This window comes from Gopherus flavomarginatus, unplaced genomic scaffold, assembly GCF_025201925.1.
Source record: "Gopherus flavomarginatus isolate rGopFla2 unplaced genomic scaffold, rGopFla2.mat.asm mat_scaffold_111_arrow_ctg1, whole genome shotgun sequence".
NCBI classification, from domain to species: Eukaryota; Metazoa; Chordata; order Testudines; family Testudinidae; genus Gopherus; species Gopherus flavomarginatus.
The window spans coordinates 16511-35633 of record NW_026114639.1 but is presented as its reverse complement, the minus strand read 5'-3'; the positions used below and the strand labels follow the sequence as shown (position 1 = coordinate 35633).

Sequence of the window (19123 nt, the reverse complement as noted above, 5' to 3'; positions counted from 1 at the left end):
GAATGATTCAGGACAATTTCCCAAAGAAAGGAAGGAAATTTGCTGCAGGTCAAACGAGTGTGAAAATATCCCAAATCTGAAATTGTTAAATTAACATTGGAGAATTAAAGAGAAAATGGGGCAAAATCTGAAAAGGAGACTAGAGAAAGTGTCAATAATTGCTCCACCATCACCGACCCCTCATGGAGCCCTTGCTGCTTTTACAGCTGAAAGGAAACTTCCTCTCTCTGATGTCTGGCCATGGTGGAACTGGTGACCCAGTGAAGCTGACTTGAGGCTGATGCAAGGTAAGCAAAGCTGAACCAGCTGCCCAGGGTATGGGGTTGGAAGTCAGAATAATGGGGTGGGCCTGGGTTCCCCTACGTCAGTGGTTCTCAAGCAGGGGTATGTGTACCCCTGAGGGGACGCAGAGAACTTCCATCAACGCATCTAGTTAATTGCCTCATTTTACCACAGGCTACAGAAAAAGCACCAGCAAAGTCTGTACGAACTGACATCCTCGCACAGAGAGTGACTCGTACACATGGCTCTGTGCCCCAGGCACTGACAGGGGAGCGCAGGGCTCACACCCCTGGGGTGTATGGATAATTCTCAGGTACAAGGAGACGGTTGCCAGCCACGCGCAGCCCCAGGCATGGGGACAGGCAGCTGTTTCCAGATCAAACACTCGGGGCCCACAAGTGACCTGCTGCCCGACACCAGCTCCTGGACTTGCCTCTTGGGCAGGAGACACCCCAGCCCCTCCCCCACTCTACCCCCTAAGCTCCACTCCCCTCCCCGAGCTGGGGGAGAACCCAGGAGTCCTGGCTCTCAGTCCTGCCCCTCCCCGAGCTGGGGGGAGAACCCAGGAGTCCTGGCTCCCAGCCCTGCCCCTCCCCCACTCTAACCCCAACGCCCCCCTTCCCTGAGCTGGGGGGAGAACCCAGGAGTCCTGGCTCTCAGCCGTGCCCCGCCCCTCCCCGAGCTGGGGGAGAACCCAGGAGTCCTGGCTCTCAGCCGTGCCCCGCCCCTCCTCGAGCTGGGGGAGAACCCAGGAGTCCTGGCTCCCAGTCCTGCCCCTCCCCCACTCTAATCCCTAGCCCCCCTTCCCTGAGCTGGGGGAAGAACCCAGGAGTCCTGGCTCCCAGTCCTGCCCCTCCCCGAGCTGGGGGGAGAACCCAGGAGTCCTGGCTCTCAGTCCTGCCCCTCCCCGAGCTGGGGGGAGAACCCAGGAGTCCTGGCTCCCAGCCTTGCCCCTCCCCCACTCTAACCCCAACGCCCCCCCCCCCCCGAGCGGTGCAGCCCTGCGGGGCACATCGGGGCGGGCACAGACGAGCTCAGGGGAGGAGCAGGCGCCCGGCAGCCCCCACCGCAGTGGGGGGCGCCGCGCTGCGGGGGCGGGGCCAGGGCGAGACCCCGGGACACGAGAGTTCGCGTCACGAGCCGGAGCTTGGGGAGGGCGGGGCCGGGGATCTCTGGGGGCGGGGCGGGAGGTGTGCGATTGACCCAGGGACCCGCCCTCTCCTGGGCTCGAGAGGACGGAAGCGCCCCGGGGCAGGCTGGGAGTTGTAGTTCCTGGCTCGTCTCAGAGCGGAACTGACGCAAGGTTGCACAGGCAGCGCGCCCCCTCCCGGTGCACACTGGGAAGCGTAGTTCTCCCTCTCGCACGCGGCCTCTATTGGAGGAGGGGCCGTATCTCGTCAGTTCGCCGCACCCCTCCCCGCTCCCTGATTGGTGGAGGGAGCGCGGGACAGAGACTCGGCACATGGGGTGCGGGCCTGGTTCCCTCGCCCCGAGGCTTCGCTGCCCCCGCCCCCTCCCCACGGGGAGCCGGGGGGGGGGCACCAGTGGGACCCGCCTGGCGCTGAGGGGGGGACGCAGGCTCGGGGGCAGCCGGGGGGCGGGGCGGGGCCGAGGGGCGCTGAGGCGGGACAGGGAGAGGCGGCTCCCCACGGGGGGGGGGCCGGGGGCTCAGACACCCAGTTCCAGGCGCCAGGCCCAGCCCCTGCCCCGGGAGCAGCCCCGGGCCCGTGGGAGCCGGGCGGGGGGGGGCACAGGGCAGAGGCAGCACGAGTGAAAGGGCTTCACCCCCCCGCTGGGCCTGGGGGGATAACGGGGGTGGGGGCTGAGCTGTCTGGGAGCAGCCCCACAAGCGGCAGCCTGGGGCCGCGGGGCCTTCAACCTTCCCCAACCTGCCCCCCGGTATCCCCCCCCGTCCGCTGTGACTCTCCTGCCAGCACCACCCCCTCCTCTCCCTCTGTAGGGCCCCAGCAGCCCCTTCAAGCCCCCCGCAACCTGCCCCCCAGTGTCCCTCCCAGCCACTGTGACTCTCCCCTCATCTGTTGTGACCCTCTCACTAGCCTCACCTCCATCTGTGGGGATCCCTCAGCCCCCAGCATCCCCTCCCCCGTCGTGTACACTCTACCTGGCCTTTCCCTTCGCTCCCGACCTCCTCCTCCCCCCCACTCTCAGCACCCTGACACCGATCTCCTCTTGCCTCATCTCCCACATCCTCCTTCCCATCCTCAGCACCCTGCCCCCCTCCTCCTCCCCCCCATCCTCCTCCTCAGCACCCCACCCCTAATTGCCTCCAATCCATTTCTCATTGCTGGGCCCCACTTTCCCATCCTCCCACTCCCCCAGTCTATTCCCAGGGTATGAGGTTCCTCATCTTCAATCTCTGCTACACCCAAACCTGCCAGGTTCCCCTTTTCAACCACTGTGGGGTTGTCCAACCCGCCGCCACCCATCCACTCTGGGCTCTCTAAATCCCACATTCCCACAATGCTCCTTTGTAACCCCACCCTCCTCTATCCCTAATCCCCCTATTCCCTTCCCTTAGGTCCTCCTGGACACCCCAACCCACAGTCAGGCCTCCACATACATCCCAGTCATTCACATGCTGAGCTAGTTCTTCAGGGACCCCCACAGCCCAGCAAACTTCTCCATCCATGAGCCCCATGGACCTGTGGCCGGGAAGGTGAGGAAGCTCCCACTTTGGCTGGGCTGGGTGTGGGTGTTAATCTTTTCCTGTCTTGTGTATGCTGTGCTCACAAAGGCTTTTTACTCCCTTGGGGTGAGGTGTGGTTTTGGCCGAAGATGAGGTGTTTTGGTAGCCCTGTGGATGCTGTGTGGTGTCTGGAATGAGGCATGTGTGTTCCCATCATGCCCCTTCCCCTCTGCCTGCAGAGCTGAGGACAGACAGGTCTGAGGAGCAGAGCAGGAGCTCTGGGAAGGAGAAGAGCAATATGAAGATGGAGTGTAAGATGAGGCCAGGTAACTTCTGTGGAGGGAGACATGCTGGACAGGGCCTAGGATTGGGGAGACAAGCAGGTGTGAGCCCCGGGCTCAGATTTCTAATTATAGCTGTGATGACAGAATGGGAGGAGGGTTGAAGCCGAAGCCCTGGTATGCGGGAGTAGCAAGAAGAGGAACCTCACCACCACTGCTTTTTCTTTTCCTCTTGTGTTGTGTTTCATAGCAAGGGAAAAGAAGTTGCGGGGATGGAGTCCAGCCCTGAGTGAGATGGAAAGTGATCGAGAGCAGTGACAGCATGAATCCTGTTGATGCCAGGCAAGAGCTGCCCAACTGGGACAAGAATAACCATCTCTGTCTGTGAGATGTGTATCTGGTTTGGGAAGGGCTCTGGTCACAGCCCTCCTGGCTCCAGGCAGGGACTTCCCATTACCTGGGTGTGGGTTTCCGGACTAGCTGTGGCTTCAGGGGAGATGATGTTGCCATTTGCGAGAGCTGATCATCTCTCTGGCCAGGAGTGGTATGTGCTCCCTAGCAGAAAGTTGGATCCATGAGGATGACTCCCTGTTGTGAATTTCTTTCGTCCTCCTAGGTTTCTCTCTCTGTGTTGGCCAACTTTCACTCAAACTCTCTCTCTCTCCTTTCATGGACACCTGTCATGTTCAGTTGCCTGCATTCTCTTCCTCTGCTCCCCCTCCCCCAGTCTCCTGTGGGCTCATCTTGGTCTATCTGCCCAAGGGCAGGATCTCTGCCATACTGAGAAGGATGTGTCCTGCCTGCCAGGATAAGGGGGTTGCTCCTCCCACCCCCTATCTTCGGGAAGACCTCATTGCTGTAACTGGGTCACAGTGTGAGTGGCCAGTCATGTCTTTGGGGCTGTGAGGTCTGAGACTGAGAGGAGTGGGCTCACGTTCATGGCTTTGGGCAGAGGAGAAGTGGGGCTGGGATTAGAGATGCCCCTTTCACCCGCTAGCTCCATTACTGCATCACCCAAAAGCCTCACTCAGGGTCCACTATGCTTCCTTGTGCTGGGCACTGCAGGGACAATCAGAGGGACAGCAGGATGCATGAGGAAATAGATGAGTGTGTGAGGCAGATGAGTGAAGGGGGGGGGTGTGGCATACATTGGGGATGGATGGGGGGTTGAGGATTGGACAGACAGCAGGACAGATGGAGAGCAGTAGGGACGGATAGTGGTGTCACAGGCTGGACTTGTGATGGGTTCAGCTCATGGCCGCTGACTCTGTCATCTCCTGCCTCCATCTGCCCGTCTGACTCTGCCCCTGTCTCTCACAGGCAGCACTCAGCAGTGTCTGGCCCTGTTGTTACACTGGTGCCTACATCCAGTGCACACCTGTACGTAATGTGCTGCTGGAGAGCTCAGGCAGGGAGAAGCATGTGGCTCGCGGCTGCTTAACCAGCTACTCCAAAGAGTGCCGCAGATCTCCCCCTCCTTGGGCAGCAACACCCTGGCCGGGGGGTTCCCTGTCCCTCCTCGGTGCCAAAGCAGCCTGCTCAGCGCAGAAACCGAGGTCACCTGTCTCCACCCAGCCTCTAGCTGGAGCTGCTCCAGCCCCGAGTTGCTGGTATCCAGCCTGGCTGGAGTTGGTGTGATGTCCTAGTGGAGTCCGTTCTTTCTCCCCGGTAGATTATGATTTTCCCCACTGCAGTTAGTTGCTCTTTCTCTGCTTCCCCATAGCCTCTCCCCAGCGATAGTGACCCCTGCTGGCCAGGCATGGGAGTGTCCTGTAGGTGCCTTCTTGTAGGAGCAGTTACTCCTGGTGGCGAGGGGCAGCAACGCCTGGCATGTATCCCCCCTAGCATTGCTGCAGAGACCCCTGGTGGCAACTGAGGTCAGTTGTCTATGTGATCCCACTACTGTTATTGTGCCTGTGAGCGCTGGTGGGTAGATGAGGCAGGGCCTTGTATGAATATCAGCCATTGGAGCAGAGCCCTCTGCGTATCCCACTCTCATCTCGGTGACTTGTGTTGCCCAGTTGGGGCAGTCCTCTGTGTGTATTTACTCCCCCCAACCCCTGCATTGGGCCTGTGACCACTGGTAGCCAGAGGAGTCAGTACCCAAGGTGTATTCTTCACCTCTCCCAAGGTGGCAGGGTGTCTGGGTAGCTGTGTCAAGCAGTGCCCTGGGTATCTTCCAACCCCTTTGTGGCAGTGAGCCCTGCTTCTGGTGTGTATCACTCCCCCACTAGGAATGTGCACTGGTGGCCAAGTATGGCAGTACCCTTTATGTAGCCCCCTTTCTCCCGCCCCTGCAGGGTGATCAGATAGAAAGTGTGAAGAATTCGGAAAGGGTGGAGGATAATAGGCACCTACATAAGAAAAAGGCCCCGAATATCGGGACTGTCCCTATAAAATCAGGACATCTGGTCACCCTATCCCCTCTACCCCTGTGCCAGGTATGGCAGTCACTAATCCCTGGCATCCCTGTGGGGCAATACCCTCTGTATATCCCCCAATTGGGGCAGTGACCCTGCTGGTCAGGTGGGGCAGTGCCCTGTGTGTGTGTGTCCCCTATTTAGGTAGTGACCCCGATGGCTAAGTGAGGCAGTGGCCTTTGATTTCCTCTTCTCTCCCCAGCCCCCTCTGTCTCTGGGGTAGGGCCCCCAGTTGGGGCACTACTCGATGTGTATCTCTACTAATTGGAGCAGTGACCTCCCCGTGGTGCCCTGGTGTGGCAGTGCCCTATTGGTATCTCCCTCCCCCTCTCCCCACGCCATTGTGGTAGTGGCCACGTCAGGTAGTGGCCTGTTTATCATCTCCCCCCCACCAGCACCATTGCAGCAGTGCCACCTGGTGACCATGTGCGGCAGTGCCCTGCCTGTATCCTCCCCAACCATTGCTGCAGTGACCCCAGGTGCCCAGTTTGAGTAGTAGCCTGTGTGTACCTCACCTCTTGGGGCAGTAACGTGTGGGGCCAGCTAAGACAGTGCACAGTCTGTGACGTCTGGTGGCCACGTAGGGCAGTGGCCTGTATGTACCATCTCCTCTGGAGCAGTGACCACTGGTGTCTTGGTGCTAAAATGCAGCCACCTCTGGGTTACGTGGTGGGGCTGTTTACAGGATAGTGGGGACAGCCACCCCATTCCAGGAAGTAGGGGAAAATCTGGTGTTCGGGGCAGAGCGTTCCACCTTTTATTGAACTATGATGCTCTGAGCACCTTTCTCCTTCCATGAAGAAGACCCTGTGTGACTCCAAAGCTGGTCCAGTAACAGGTATCACCTCACCTGCCTTGTCTCTCTGGTATTCTGGCCAGTGTCCAACTTCCCCTTCACTGTTGGTCTTCAAACCTCCTCCAAGCCTCCCCCCAAGTCCCTTAAGATGCCAAACCTCCCCTGGAGCTGAACCTTGGGGAGGGCACCCCACCTGAAAACCCTACGGCACCATGGGGGTGGTAGTGTCCACTGCCTCCATCTCCCACGAGCCAGGACAGACCCCACAGCACCATGGGAGTGGTTGTGTCTCCTGCTTCCATTTCCTGACAGCTGCTGCCAGGCCCGGCCCAGACTTCCCATTTCTGGTGCAAGTCTGGAAGCAGGTGCTGCCGTGAGGCAGTGCCGCGAAGGGTGGTGCTGGTGTCAGGAGAAAACAGGAGGAGTAGGTGGGTCTGTACTACTCCAGGGAGGTGCTGCCCTTGCTGTGAAAGGGCCTCGCAATTAGAGGAGATGTCATCTCCCTGCCCTTCCACGCTCTGCACCAGCCTCTGCTTGTCACGGGAGCAGGGCTGGCTCCAGGCACCAGCATAGGAAGCAGGTGCTTGGAGCAGCCAATTCAAAGGGACGGCCCGTCAGGTATCGATGCAGCACGTCTGGGTCTTCAGCAGAAATTCGTCGGCGAGTCCCCCATTCCCTGTCTTAGTCTTTGAGCTGTCACCAAATGTCTACCAAAGAGGAAGGGAGGGAGGACTCGCCGCCAAACTGCCGCAGAAGAAGCAGTATGGTTGAGCTGCCGCCAAAGAGCCACAGCGTTTTTTTCTTTCTTATTTACTTTCTCCACACTGGTCATGGTTTTATAGACCTCTGTCGTATCCCCCTTTAGTCGTCTCTTTTCCAAGATGAGAAGTCCTAATCTTATGAATGTCTTCTTAGATGGAAACTGGTCCATATCCCCTCATCATGTTTATTGTCCTTTTCTGAATCTTTCCCATTCCAATAGATCTTTTTTGAGATTGGGGAGACTGCATCAGCACGCAGTATTCAAGATGTGGGCGTACCATGGATTGATATTGAGGCGATATGATAGTTTCTGTCTTCTTACCTATCTCTTTCTTAATGATTCCCAACACTCTGCTGCACATTGAGTGGATGTTTTCAGAGAAATATCCACAACGACTCCCAGACCTCTTTCTCGAGTGATAACAGCTAATTTAGACCCCATCGTTTTATAGGGATAGTTGGGATTATGTTTTCCAATGTGCATTACTTTGCACTTAACAGCACTGACGTTCATCTGCCATTTGGTTGTCCCGTCAACCAGTTTTGTGAGATCTCTTTGTGGCTCTTCTCAGGCTGCCTGGGACTTAACTATCCTGAGCAATTTTGTATCATCTGCCAATTTTGCCACCTCACTGTTTACCCCTTTCCCCAGATCATTTATGAATAAGTTGAACAGTACTGCTCCCAGTACAGATGTCTGGGGATAAGAGAGGGAAAATCCTCTTCTGACAATGGCAGACCAGGTGCCAGCTCATGCCAAGGCCCCTAGGCCTTACTGAAAAGTGACAAATGCATGGCTGGAAACTAGTCTTGCTCACCTGTTTGTTAGTGTTATTAAAACAGGTATTAGATTCATAAAAATGTGTTTAGTGTTTAGAGTTTATGATAAGCTCGTGAGTTGCTGCATGTATTATTTTCACCTATAATAGCCGTAGCCCATGTTGTAAGGTGATCTATAAGCATTGGCACTACAGCTGTAAACCCCCTTGCCGCCACGCTGCCACCAGTCAGGAGAGAATCATTATGAAGTGTAAAATGCTAGGTTACCAGAAGAGGCATCGTCTCCTTTCCAACAAGAGAAGGCCCTGACTGAGACATCAGACAAGCCACTGTGGATCATCTGTGGACAAAAGACCTGGTTGGTTGCTCCCCGTCATGCACCCACCAGGAGGCAGAGACCTCCACAAACACTTGCCCCCATCAGCTTGAGCTCTGGGGGAATGGAATAAAAATCCCTGTCAGGAAGAAACTTCCCTCCCGCCAGATGCTGCTTGGACTTCATGGAGACAGCATGCCTTCCAAGCGTACGAAAAGAATCCCAGCTGCTTCAACACCTCGGTGGCAAGATAAAGTTAGGATGCCCAAGGAGAATGTCTATGACTCCATGTTAAGGCTATTCTACTGCCTGAGAAGTTCACACTTGATACATGGTGGGTAAAATCAAACTGTGGAACACACACAACCATGAGGAGTCCCACTGCCTTAGGGTTAGGGTTATGCCATTCGATCTCTTTCAGGGTATATTTTGGTTCTGAGAAGTAAAAGGCTGCTGTGTGTGTGTGTGTGTGTGTGTGTGTTGTTATGGGGTGAGGTAGCAAAGGTTGGTTGCAGAGGTGGTGCACGTGCCACAAAAATTGTGCCCCCCACCCCCACCCCAGCTCTGGCCCCAGAGTCCAGAATTTGCATAAACCCACCTGCTGACCTGTGACTAAGAATTTCGCCCTACTAAATCTCGCAGCAAAACAGGCCAAAGAAAGTATGTGCAATCGCTGTACCGCAGCCCCCGTGCTCTTTTCGGTTCCTTCCCACAGAACTTTCACTGCATACCAGTCCAGTTCCTTGCTGTTGCTTGTCTAAGAGCTGCATGCATATGCTAGAGCTGGTTCCCAACTTTTGGGCTCCATACAGCTTTGCCCACCTGTGGCGCAATGGGTCAGCGTGTTTGGCTGTTAACTGAAAGGATGGTGGTTTGAGCCCACCCAGGGACGGTGATAAGCCCGTGCTACTTCTTTGCTTCTCTGAGGCCTGTGTGGAGCCTCCAAAGTCCCATTTTGCTGCCTCTTGGCCTCAGTGCTTTCAGCTGGTGGCCCAAAGAGCATGCTGGAGGCCATTCAGAAACCCATCTCCCAGCAGCCGTGCCGGAGGCTCAGGCTTAATCCTCGAGGCCGAGCACAAAAACTTTCAGCCAGGAACATTTTGCTCCCTTCCCGCCTCCGCCCAAGTGGCAAGAGAGAAGCGGACAAGACATGCCAGCTGAAAGACACCTCCCTCCCACTTCCCTGTAGGCTGTGCAAAGCTCTTGGCCTGCCTCATGCCTCGTCAGGAAAGAGCGGCCATGCTGCCCAAGCCTGAGTCACGTGCGCAATCTGGCCCGCCCCGGCTGACAGTGCGCAGAGCCACGTGAGCCAATGGCAGATCGAGTCGGTAGCCTCGGCTCTTTCCCCTGACAGCCACACAGCGCTGCCCAGTGCCCCGAGAGCCTCCCTGGTGTTCTCCCACAGCCCGCCGGGGTGGGTGGGAAAAGGGGAGCAGGAAGCACTGCAGCCTCATTCTGGGACAGGAGGCCCTTGCCACACCCCGACCTCCCTCTTGCCTTCAGCCCAGGCAGCCAGAGGTACCAGGGAGTTCCCTGGCAGGCAGCCACCTCAGCCACCTCTTGCTGCTCTGCACCTCGCTGGAAGGCCCAGAGGGAAAAGAAACAAGCGCACGCGTAGCAGAGGATGGTTTCGATCCATTGATCTCTGGGTTATGGGCCCAGCACGCTTCCACTGCATCACTCTGCTGGCTCTTCACAGGCCTGCCACCCAGCCGGCACTATCCAGATTAGTGCCTTACGAGCTCGCGCTGGCAGACAGATGCACAGGCTACTAGGCAGCTGCCCTGGTCACAGGATTTTACAGCGTCTACAGGGTAAAAGGGATCTATTTGGGGTTTGGACCCCACTGGGAGCTGGGTAGCTGAGTGCCGGAGACGGGAGCACTTCTTAAACTGTTTTCAGTTAAGCCTTCAGCTCGTGGGGGACGAGGTTCAGCCTTGGATCCGTGTCTGCAGCAGGCAAGCGCCGCTGGCTCAATCGGCCCTCATTGCTGTCTTAGCAGACGTAAACCCGGAGCAAACGCACACGCCTTGCAAAGGAAGAGGAGCCGGGATCTCGAACAAATGTCAACATTTTATTAAGATGACGTTGAAAGAAAAAAAGAAGTGTATGGCACAGCGTTTAGGCGCCGAAGTTTCTGGTGATCAGGGAACAACGTACAGATTACCCAGGGGGTGCGAAGTTCGGTTTAAGATTGGGTGGCATAAAGAATACCTAATCTGCCATAGCCCCGACTGGGGGTAAAAGGTTAACGTACAGACACTGAGTTAGGAGGGTGTGTTGTCCATGTGAGGGCTAAGTTCAGGTGTGGAGTATAACGAGCGGATACGAGGATGAGGATGGATTGACCCGCATTTGGTGAGTTTGAAAGTTCAGTGTTTTTGAATCTTTGCCACAATCTAGTTTAAGCAGGGTCGCTATGAACTCTACCCTGCTATCTGTTGGTGATCTGTTGTAAAGGCCTTTTGAGGCTGATGTCATTTGCATGGTGCCACCCACCCCGGATTGCATGATGGGAGTGCTTGTCCAGAGGGTCATTTCAGCTGCTGTGGGATCCCCAGTCTCTTTGTTATTGGGGCAGGAGTAATGCAGTGTATTTTCCTGTTCGTTTTGGATCAAGGAGAGTGTAACTGTACCTGGCATTTGAGGCCTGAGGGCTTCACCCTCGCCTGAAAAGTACTCATCCATTAAGGGGTCTGGATTCCAAAGCCCCAAAGCTTGTGGAAGATGGTAATAGATGTTTGTTTGGTTCTTGCTGGCCCATGCTTGTGCCTGCTGGTTTCCTTCTTGCTGTTCCTAGTGTGTGAAAACAAAAGTGTTTATGAATCTCTTTGAGTTGTTATTAGTGCTTCAGTTGTTTGCCTTAAGCTTATGCTGTTTGATATTTTTCAGGGTGTACTTTGGTTCTGAAAGGTAAAAGGCTGCTCTGTGTGTGGGGGGTGTTATGGAGTGAGGTAGCAAAGGTTGGCTGCAGAGGTGGTGCATGTGCCACAAAAATTGTGCCCCCACCCCAGCTCTGGTCCCAGAGTCCAGAATTTGCATAAACCCACCTGCTGACCTGTGACTAAGAATCTGGTTTCAAGTATCAGAGGGGTAGCCGTGTTAGTCTGGATCTGTAAAAGCAGCAAAGAATCATGTGGCACCTTATAGACTAACAGACGGTTTGGAGCATGAGCTTTCGTGGGTGAATACCCACTTCTTCAGACATGCATCTGAAGAAGTGGGTATTCACCCATGAAAGCTCATGCTCCAAAACGTCTGTTAGTCTATAAGGTGCCACAGGATTCTTTGCTGCTAATCTGATTTCAGAAATCATTCGTGTGTCACAAAAGCTGTGTCCCACAGCTGATCTCCCAGAGTCCAATCTGCTAAATTTTCTTGCTGTCTGAGTGGTATAGAACATTTTCCCCAACTATGGAATTGTTTATAACTTGCAGTGTGGAAATGAGATCAGAACTCAACAGCTTATATATGTCTAAAAATTGTATTTAGTTATTAAAGATTTTACACCTGCGGCATAGAACCAAACATGTATTAGAAATATTAAAAGCTCTGTTTTTAAACTAGAAAAATACAAACAACATAAAATGTGCATTTAGAGATTGCACAAACAATCCATTGTACTAAATACAAATATTCCTTTTCAATCTTTCTTATTTCACTATGCTTGGGAACCAATGTCCCTTGCCTAATGAGTTTTATGTAGGTTCGGGTGAGTCCCAAAACCATGAACTGCTAAGTTCCGTTCTGCTGTCTTTGATTCATATCACTGGAATAACTGCACTTTATTACCCCTGCCCTAATAAGAAAGAGACTGGGGATCCCACAGCAGCCGAAATGACCCTTTGGACAAGCATCCCCATCATGCAATCCGGGGTGGGTGGAACCATACAAATGACATCAGCCTCAAAAGGCCTTTACAACAGATCACCAACAGATGGCAGGGTAGAGTTCATTCTCACCCTGCTTACATCCTCCCCCAAGCCAAGAATTGGTGGTCCTGATAAATCACATTCCCTATTATACCAACTCATTGGTATTGAATGCGAAGTTGTGGCTAGCAAAAGTAGCCACCCATCTCTGCCTTGTAGCATCCAGCTTAGTCCTTGTTAACACATAAGTCAGTGGACTGTTCTCTGTCCATACCTGAAACTGAGCACCACACAAGTAGTCTCAAAATTTCTCAGTGATGGCCCATTACAAGACCAAGAACTGCTGCTGGTGGATGGGATAGCAAGTTTCGCTATCAGACAGTCCTCAGCTGGCAAAGCCTACAGATTTACATTTCCTTCCACTTCCTGGTACGAGACTGCTCCCAGACCCTCCAAACTGGCATCAGCATGCAGGATAAACCATTTGTTTGGGTTAACAAGGACTAGGACTTGCACATGAATCAGGCAAATAATGATTTCCCGTAAAGCCCTGTCACTTCTCTCATCCCACCATGTCCTAAATGGAGAAGAGAGGAGCCACTCCCGTGTCCCAGGCCAGGAACACCAGGTTGGAGTGGGGGAGGTGTTCATGACTCAGTCCAGGTTTGCTAGTGTTGTAAAAGAGAAGATTTTCTTCTTCAGTCCAGGTCAATTGGAATTGTTGTTGCAGTGGGGGAGAGATGTCTCTCATCTTTTTCTTAGATGCTTTGGTGAGAGGGGACAAGTAGAGGTTTTTTTTTTTTCTCTCTGCAGCTCATATTGCACATTTCTTCTCTGGTTTTTGGTCTAGCTTGATTTGTCTCTTGCATCTCAGTTTTCTATTCCTTGGTCTCATTCCAGAGCATTCACAGCCCAATACTCTATCCTAACCCTGAGTTCTCTACTGTACTCTGAATGTCTCATTCTAACCCCACCTCAGAGTTAGCACCTCTAGAACCAGTGCCTTCATCCCTCTGCACTCCAACTCTCTGTCCCATGTAGCCTGATGTAGGGTGTACTAATAATATTAATTTGGATAATTTGATGAAAATTTAATTGATTAGCTTACATGTTATTTAATTTAATTGAGTTACAAAGTTACATTTGCATTACTGCTATTCAAAAGATACATATGGCATTATATGCAACAAAGATTTGGTTAATATACTCACAGCCTTCCTTGATAACCTGGTGGTAAGAGACACAGGACCAGCCTTGCAGTTCAGGTTTCTCAATTCTTAAGTGAAAGATGCAGTGCTTAGAAAAAGCTACTGTTACTTAGGGTTTACTTGACTATGTTAAACTTAAAATCAAAACCTAATAAAGACTAAAAACTTAGGGAAACCGAACTTAGCCTAGTTCCCTTGAAACTTAAAGTTTAAGAACAAGTACAGCCTTCTGATAGTACATACAGAGAGAGTGGAGGATGTAAGTCAGAATGATAGAGCAAAGTGCTCTAGCAAGGTGGGTTACCTCTTTTATAGGGCACAAGGGCTGGAAATCCTTCCTCCTATGCCCAAATTTCATTCCTCACCCACAAAACATTAGGGTACATTTACTTCATAGGCTAGTATGTTTGTGCTTTTTGATGACATGTACATATGCACATAAGTTACCTTGTGGTGTACCTGTTAAATCTGTGGGTACAACACTGATTAAAACCCTATGCCATTCTCCATTGTTGATTGGTCTAGGTAAAGGTCTTGGACAGGCATGGGTACTTATCTATTTAAGTAACATGATAAAGGTCGATTTTCCTCTCTGAGTAAAAGGTCACAATATAGATATGCTAACTTTGCCTTAGCTTAACATACAGGATATGGCCTGTAGGTTCTCGTAAGTCATGTGTCTCAGTCCCCTAATCATTTTTATTGCCCTATTCTGGACTCTCTCCAGTTTGTCCACATCCCTTCTCATGTGGGTCCCAACCCCAAAAGTACTCACATTTCACCCCATTGGCCCCAAAATGCCGGCTTTTAATATGTAAATAGGGTGCTGCCATGGTCAAGTCACTCCCGAACTCTCCAGCGGAGCCTGCTGGCAGAGAACAAGGTGAAAATTAGCCAGGATGTCACTCAGTCAAATCCCTGTGCTCCCCACAGGTGGTATCAGAAAGCTCCAAGATGGCTCACTTCCCTTTCTCTCATCAGCTTCAGGCCCCAGGGTTACAAATGCACAAACCAGTTGGGATTCTCCCCTGGCCTCGGGGTGTGGGGCTGCTCTGAGGGGATGGATTTGCACACTTGGGATATTAGTGCAAAGATACAATTCTCTTAGAGAAATTGAAGGGCAATTTATATTTGGTACAAATCTTATTTAGTGAAAGGAAAGCTGCAGTGACAGCCTGGTTTCTGAGATGCAAAACACCTTCCTCCTGGGAGAAACAAGAAGTTAGAATTAGAAATTTGCATCATTTGTTCCAATGTTGGTACAGGTTTAATTTTGCTTCTGTGTAGGTTTGTTTCAGGCTGTGACCATTTTCATTTATTGGGTTGTTTTGTTGTTTTTAATTGGAATGGAGCTTTTAATTGACATTTGCTGGATTCAAATGGCTGACTTGCAACACCAGTTTTGACATAGTTCTGCATATTTTATTACGATTTGACCAGTATTCAAGGATTCAATTCCTTTAGAGGAGGTTTTAGTGGTCATGCTTATTTATTTGATGTTATTTTATCATTCTGCTGTAGCACACTTTTTTGATAAAATGTTGAAATTATTAATTTACAGCATTTGTTAGTTTTTATTTTTACAAACAAAGTTTTTCTTAATGTTTGGGTTTTAATTAAGCCTTGTTTTTGGTTTCAATTTTTCATTTAGGTTTTGGTTACTGATGGGATCTTTAAGAGAACCTTGGATTCAGTACTAAAATTTGGACAGATTTAGAATATTTTAAGTAAACCCTGTTTACTATTTTATTTTAATAAAGTTTGTATTGCTTTAAACCCTAGCTGGGGGGAGAGGAGATGAGCCTGGCCTTTAACTGAGAAGGAACAGAGGCATGGCCCCCCTGAAGGGTGAGGCCAGGTGATGGGGGGCACAGCCCCCCAATTTTTTTTTGTCTAACCCATCTCAGGCCTGGTCTACGCTACGCTGTTAAACCGATTTTAACAGCGTTAAATCGATTTAACGCTGCACCCGTCCACACTACACTGCTCTTTATATCGATTTAAAGTTCTCTTTAAATCGATTTCTGTACTCCTACAAAACGAGAGGAGTAACGCTAAAATCAATATTACTATATCAGATTAGGATTAGTGTGGACGCAAATTGACGTTATTGGCCTCATTATTTTACAGTAGCTACCCACAGTGCACAGCTCCAGAAATCAATGCTAGCCTCGGACCATGGATGCACACCACCGAATTAATGTGCCTAGGGTGGATGCGCACAATCGACTTTAAAAATATCTGTTTTATAAAATCGGTTTAAGCTAATTCGAATTTATCCTGTAGCGTAGATGTAGCCTCAGTCCCCCACTAAAGGAGAAGAGTCTGATGCCACCCCTGCAGGTCACTGAGTGTCACTGCTGCTCCATGGGAAACATGCTCTGTGCCTTACCCAGATTGGTGGGAAACACACTCTGTGCCTTACCGTGACTGGTCCGTGGGTGTCACTGCTCGTAGAGGGCAGACACATGCTTGCATTACACCACGTGACCAGTGGGTATCACTGCTGTATCAAGGGAAACACCTTCTGTGCATTACCCTGAATGACCACAAGGTGTCACTGCTGCTCCAAGGAAAACATACTCTGTGTGTTACCCTGATTGGCCACTGGGTGTCACTGCTGCGCCAATCAAAACACCTTCTGTGCATTACTCTGACTGACCACTGGGTGTCACTGCTGCTCCAAGGGAGACATAAGAGCGGCCAGACTGGTTCAGCCGCAAAGTCCATCTAGCCCAGTATCCTCCTGTCTTCTGACAGTGGCCACTGCCAGGTGCCCCAGAGGGAATGAACAGAGCAGGGAATCATCAAGTGATCCATCCCCTATTGCCCATTCCCAGCTTCTGGCAAACAGAGGCTACAGGCACCATCCCTGCCCACCCTGGCTAATAGTCCTTGATGGATCTATCCACCATAAACTTATCTAGTTCTTTTTTGAACCCTGTTATAGTCTTGGCCTTCACAACATCCTCTTGCAAGGAGTTCCACAGGTTAACTATGCAACTGCCCTGAGTTTACCCCCCCCTCCCCTGGCCAGGTTGTATATGGAATAGAGGATGAGGATGAGGAGAGCCATGATGTGTCTGTCAGTGGTGGTGCCTCAGTTTCCTCTAGGCAGCAGTGCTGCAGGCTCCTTTGGTCTGTGCCCATGCAACTGTGTCTGGGGAAGGGGGAGTAGAGGCTCATGCTTCCCAGACCCATGCCCCACCCCCAGCAGCTGGGGAATCCAGGCCAAATTTAACCCTGGTAGCTGGGCCAGGATTTGCCTGGGCTGGGGAGGAATTGGGAGGGAGACAGACACACCTGGTGTGAGGGAAGATCCTCCCATTCCCTGCCAACCCCCTTCACTCTTTGCAGCACAGCACCCCCCCAGCATTTCTTTCTCTGTCATGGGAGCTGTCTGCTGCCTGCTTCTCCCTTAGCATCATCTCTCCCCATCCTGGAGCACTGACATTGCCCATCCTGTGCAAACAGGCAGGCCCCGGTGTGCCCCATGGCACTACCCTGCAATTGTGGGGGCAGCTGTTGGATGGAGCCATATCAAAATATGGGGGTGGGCAAGGCTGGGGACCAGGACTCCTGGGTTCTCCCGTCAAATGTGGGAGAGGAGTGGAGATTAGGGGGTAGAGTGGGAGAGAGGCAGGGCTTGGATCCAAGGATACTGCTTTTTCTGGTTTTCTCCACCTCCTGCAGCTGCCTTGGTCCTTTCAATGTGTTTCTTCTTCCATATTCATTTGCTGACTTGTGTAACTCACCCCAGAGGTGGCTGCATCTCAGTGTTGGGTGAGGCACCCTTGGCTGCATCACCTCCTAACTGCATTTCTCTCCCCCTTCGGGTGACCCTGCAGCACTCCGCAAACATCCACAAGATCATGGGGCACTTTGAGCACTGGGCAGGCAGGGGCCAGGCGCCCAGCCCTCCCTTCAGAGAATGGGACCCAGCACCCCCTACTTTTTACACGGATTAAAAAGGGGCATAGGGGGGCAAATCAGAGGAGGGGGTGGCCAGGGTCTGAGCAGGGGGTGGAAATTGACTGGTCGGGGGGTCAAGCAGCTGGAGGCAGAGTTAGGAGAGGGGCTGAAGGCAAAGTCAGGGAGGGGGAAAGGAACCGGAGTTAAGCCCAGAGGGAGGCGCTGCCAGAGGGTTAAACCCCGGCACAGGCAGGGACCAAGGGGTAACAGTTATCTCGGTGGGCTGAAACTCCAGTGTTTGCAAAAATGGGTGCGGGGGAGCAGAGGGCTTTTTTATTTCCCCTTTCACAGGCAGCACCTCTTAGCCTGGACTTCCCAGGGCTGGGCTCTTAAAGGCACAGGCATCCCACTGCCTAGACACTGCAGCTCCTCTCTGATGTAACCTACTGAGGTGCTGCAGTAGGAGACTCAATTCAGTGAAACTGGGCGTTCCCTATATGCCCCCCAGTCAGGGGGCTGTGCACCCCCTTCCCTGAATTTCCCCAACACCCCCTCCCTCAGTGGTCAGGTAGTTACATGCAGCGCTGCCAATGTTGTCATTGGTTGCAAATTTGAATGGAAATTGAAACGTTAACACACACTTTAAAAGTAGATACAACGTATGAAAACTACTTGTACCTGAGAAAGTAAAATAGGTTTGGAAAGTCTGGACAAAGCCGGGTTTCCTCACCCAGCTGTTGTGTTTGCTGACAATGTCGGTGCATTGGCTTCGGCAGTGTTGGCCAACCTTAGAATTTCAAATGATGATTTGTAAGCGAGGTGTGAATGAGCTCTCCCCTGACAGCTAGTGATGACCAGGGTTGGGTGGAGGTTTTGGGACCAGACTGTATTTACATGAACTCACCTACTCTGCTGAGGTATCCAGCGGACAGAGCTGGGCTGCCTCTGCTCTAGGTGCCCGGAGGAGGGAAGGTGTGTGGGGCTCCAGCCTGGGACTCTTCCTCCCTCCTGCCAAGGCCTGACTATTAATCCCAGCCCTGGCACTCCTTTCTTCAAGCGCCATGTGGGCCAGAGGAAAAGTGTGGTAGGAAGCACAAGGGCCAAGCTTGTGAACATTAGGTGCAGCAGCAAGAATCCCAACTATCAGGGTAGCAAATTCTAGAGCCCTAACCCATTGTGGCCACCCCAGCCAAAGACCTGGCTCTAGGAGGTGTGAGTCACCCAGCAGGAGGGGAAAGATTCACTCTTACACAGCTGGAGACAGGCAGGTTGAGCTCTGGGGCTTTACCACAAACGTGGGTGGACCTTTTGTAGAAATTTTGGTGGTGCCCAGAACCCGCCCACCAACTCCGCTCCCCAAACTCCACCCCCACCTGCCTAAGGCTCTGGGAAGGGGTTTGAGGGGGAGGTCTGGGGTGCTGATCCTGGGCTGGGGATTAGGGTGCAGGCTTTGGGATGGAGTTTGGGTGCAGGCTCGGGTTGTAGGAAGGGGTGAGAAGTGCAGACTCTGGGAGAGAGTGCAGGGCTGAGGATGAGGGATTCATGATGCAGGAGGGGGCTCAGGACTGGGGCAGAGGGATGAGGCTCAGGGCAGTCTGCCTTGCCATTTGTGGTCGGTGGGCACTATTACCCAGGGGGAATCAGACAGCAGTTCTGCCCAATATCCCTCTACTCCAGCAGCAGGAACAGGCAGGGGACAGGCGCACGCTGCTTTTTGTCAGGCAGGGACACAGCACGGCAGGGGGGGACATGCAGGGGCCAGGGGAAGAGACTCAGCTCCAAATATTGCTGGAGCCCGAGCACTGCAAATGTATATAACCTGCTGCCTATGACCACAAGCCAACACA

General features: G+C 52.5%; 1 long non-coding RNA gene across 1 annotated transcript in view; it reads left to right on the top strand.

The window, feature by feature from the left end:
- Positions 1-3373, top strand: part of LOC127041948 (uncharacterized) — a 72021-nt gene extending 68648 nt beyond the window's left edge. The window contains exons 2-3 of the long non-coding RNA XR_007771788.1: positions 2682-2959; positions 3169-3373. This is a non-coding gene — a long non-coding RNA (uncharacterized LOC127041948). The remainder of the gene's footprint in view (positions 1-2681; positions 2960-3168) is intronic.
- The last annotated feature ends 15750 nt before the right edge of the window (positions 3374-19123 follow it).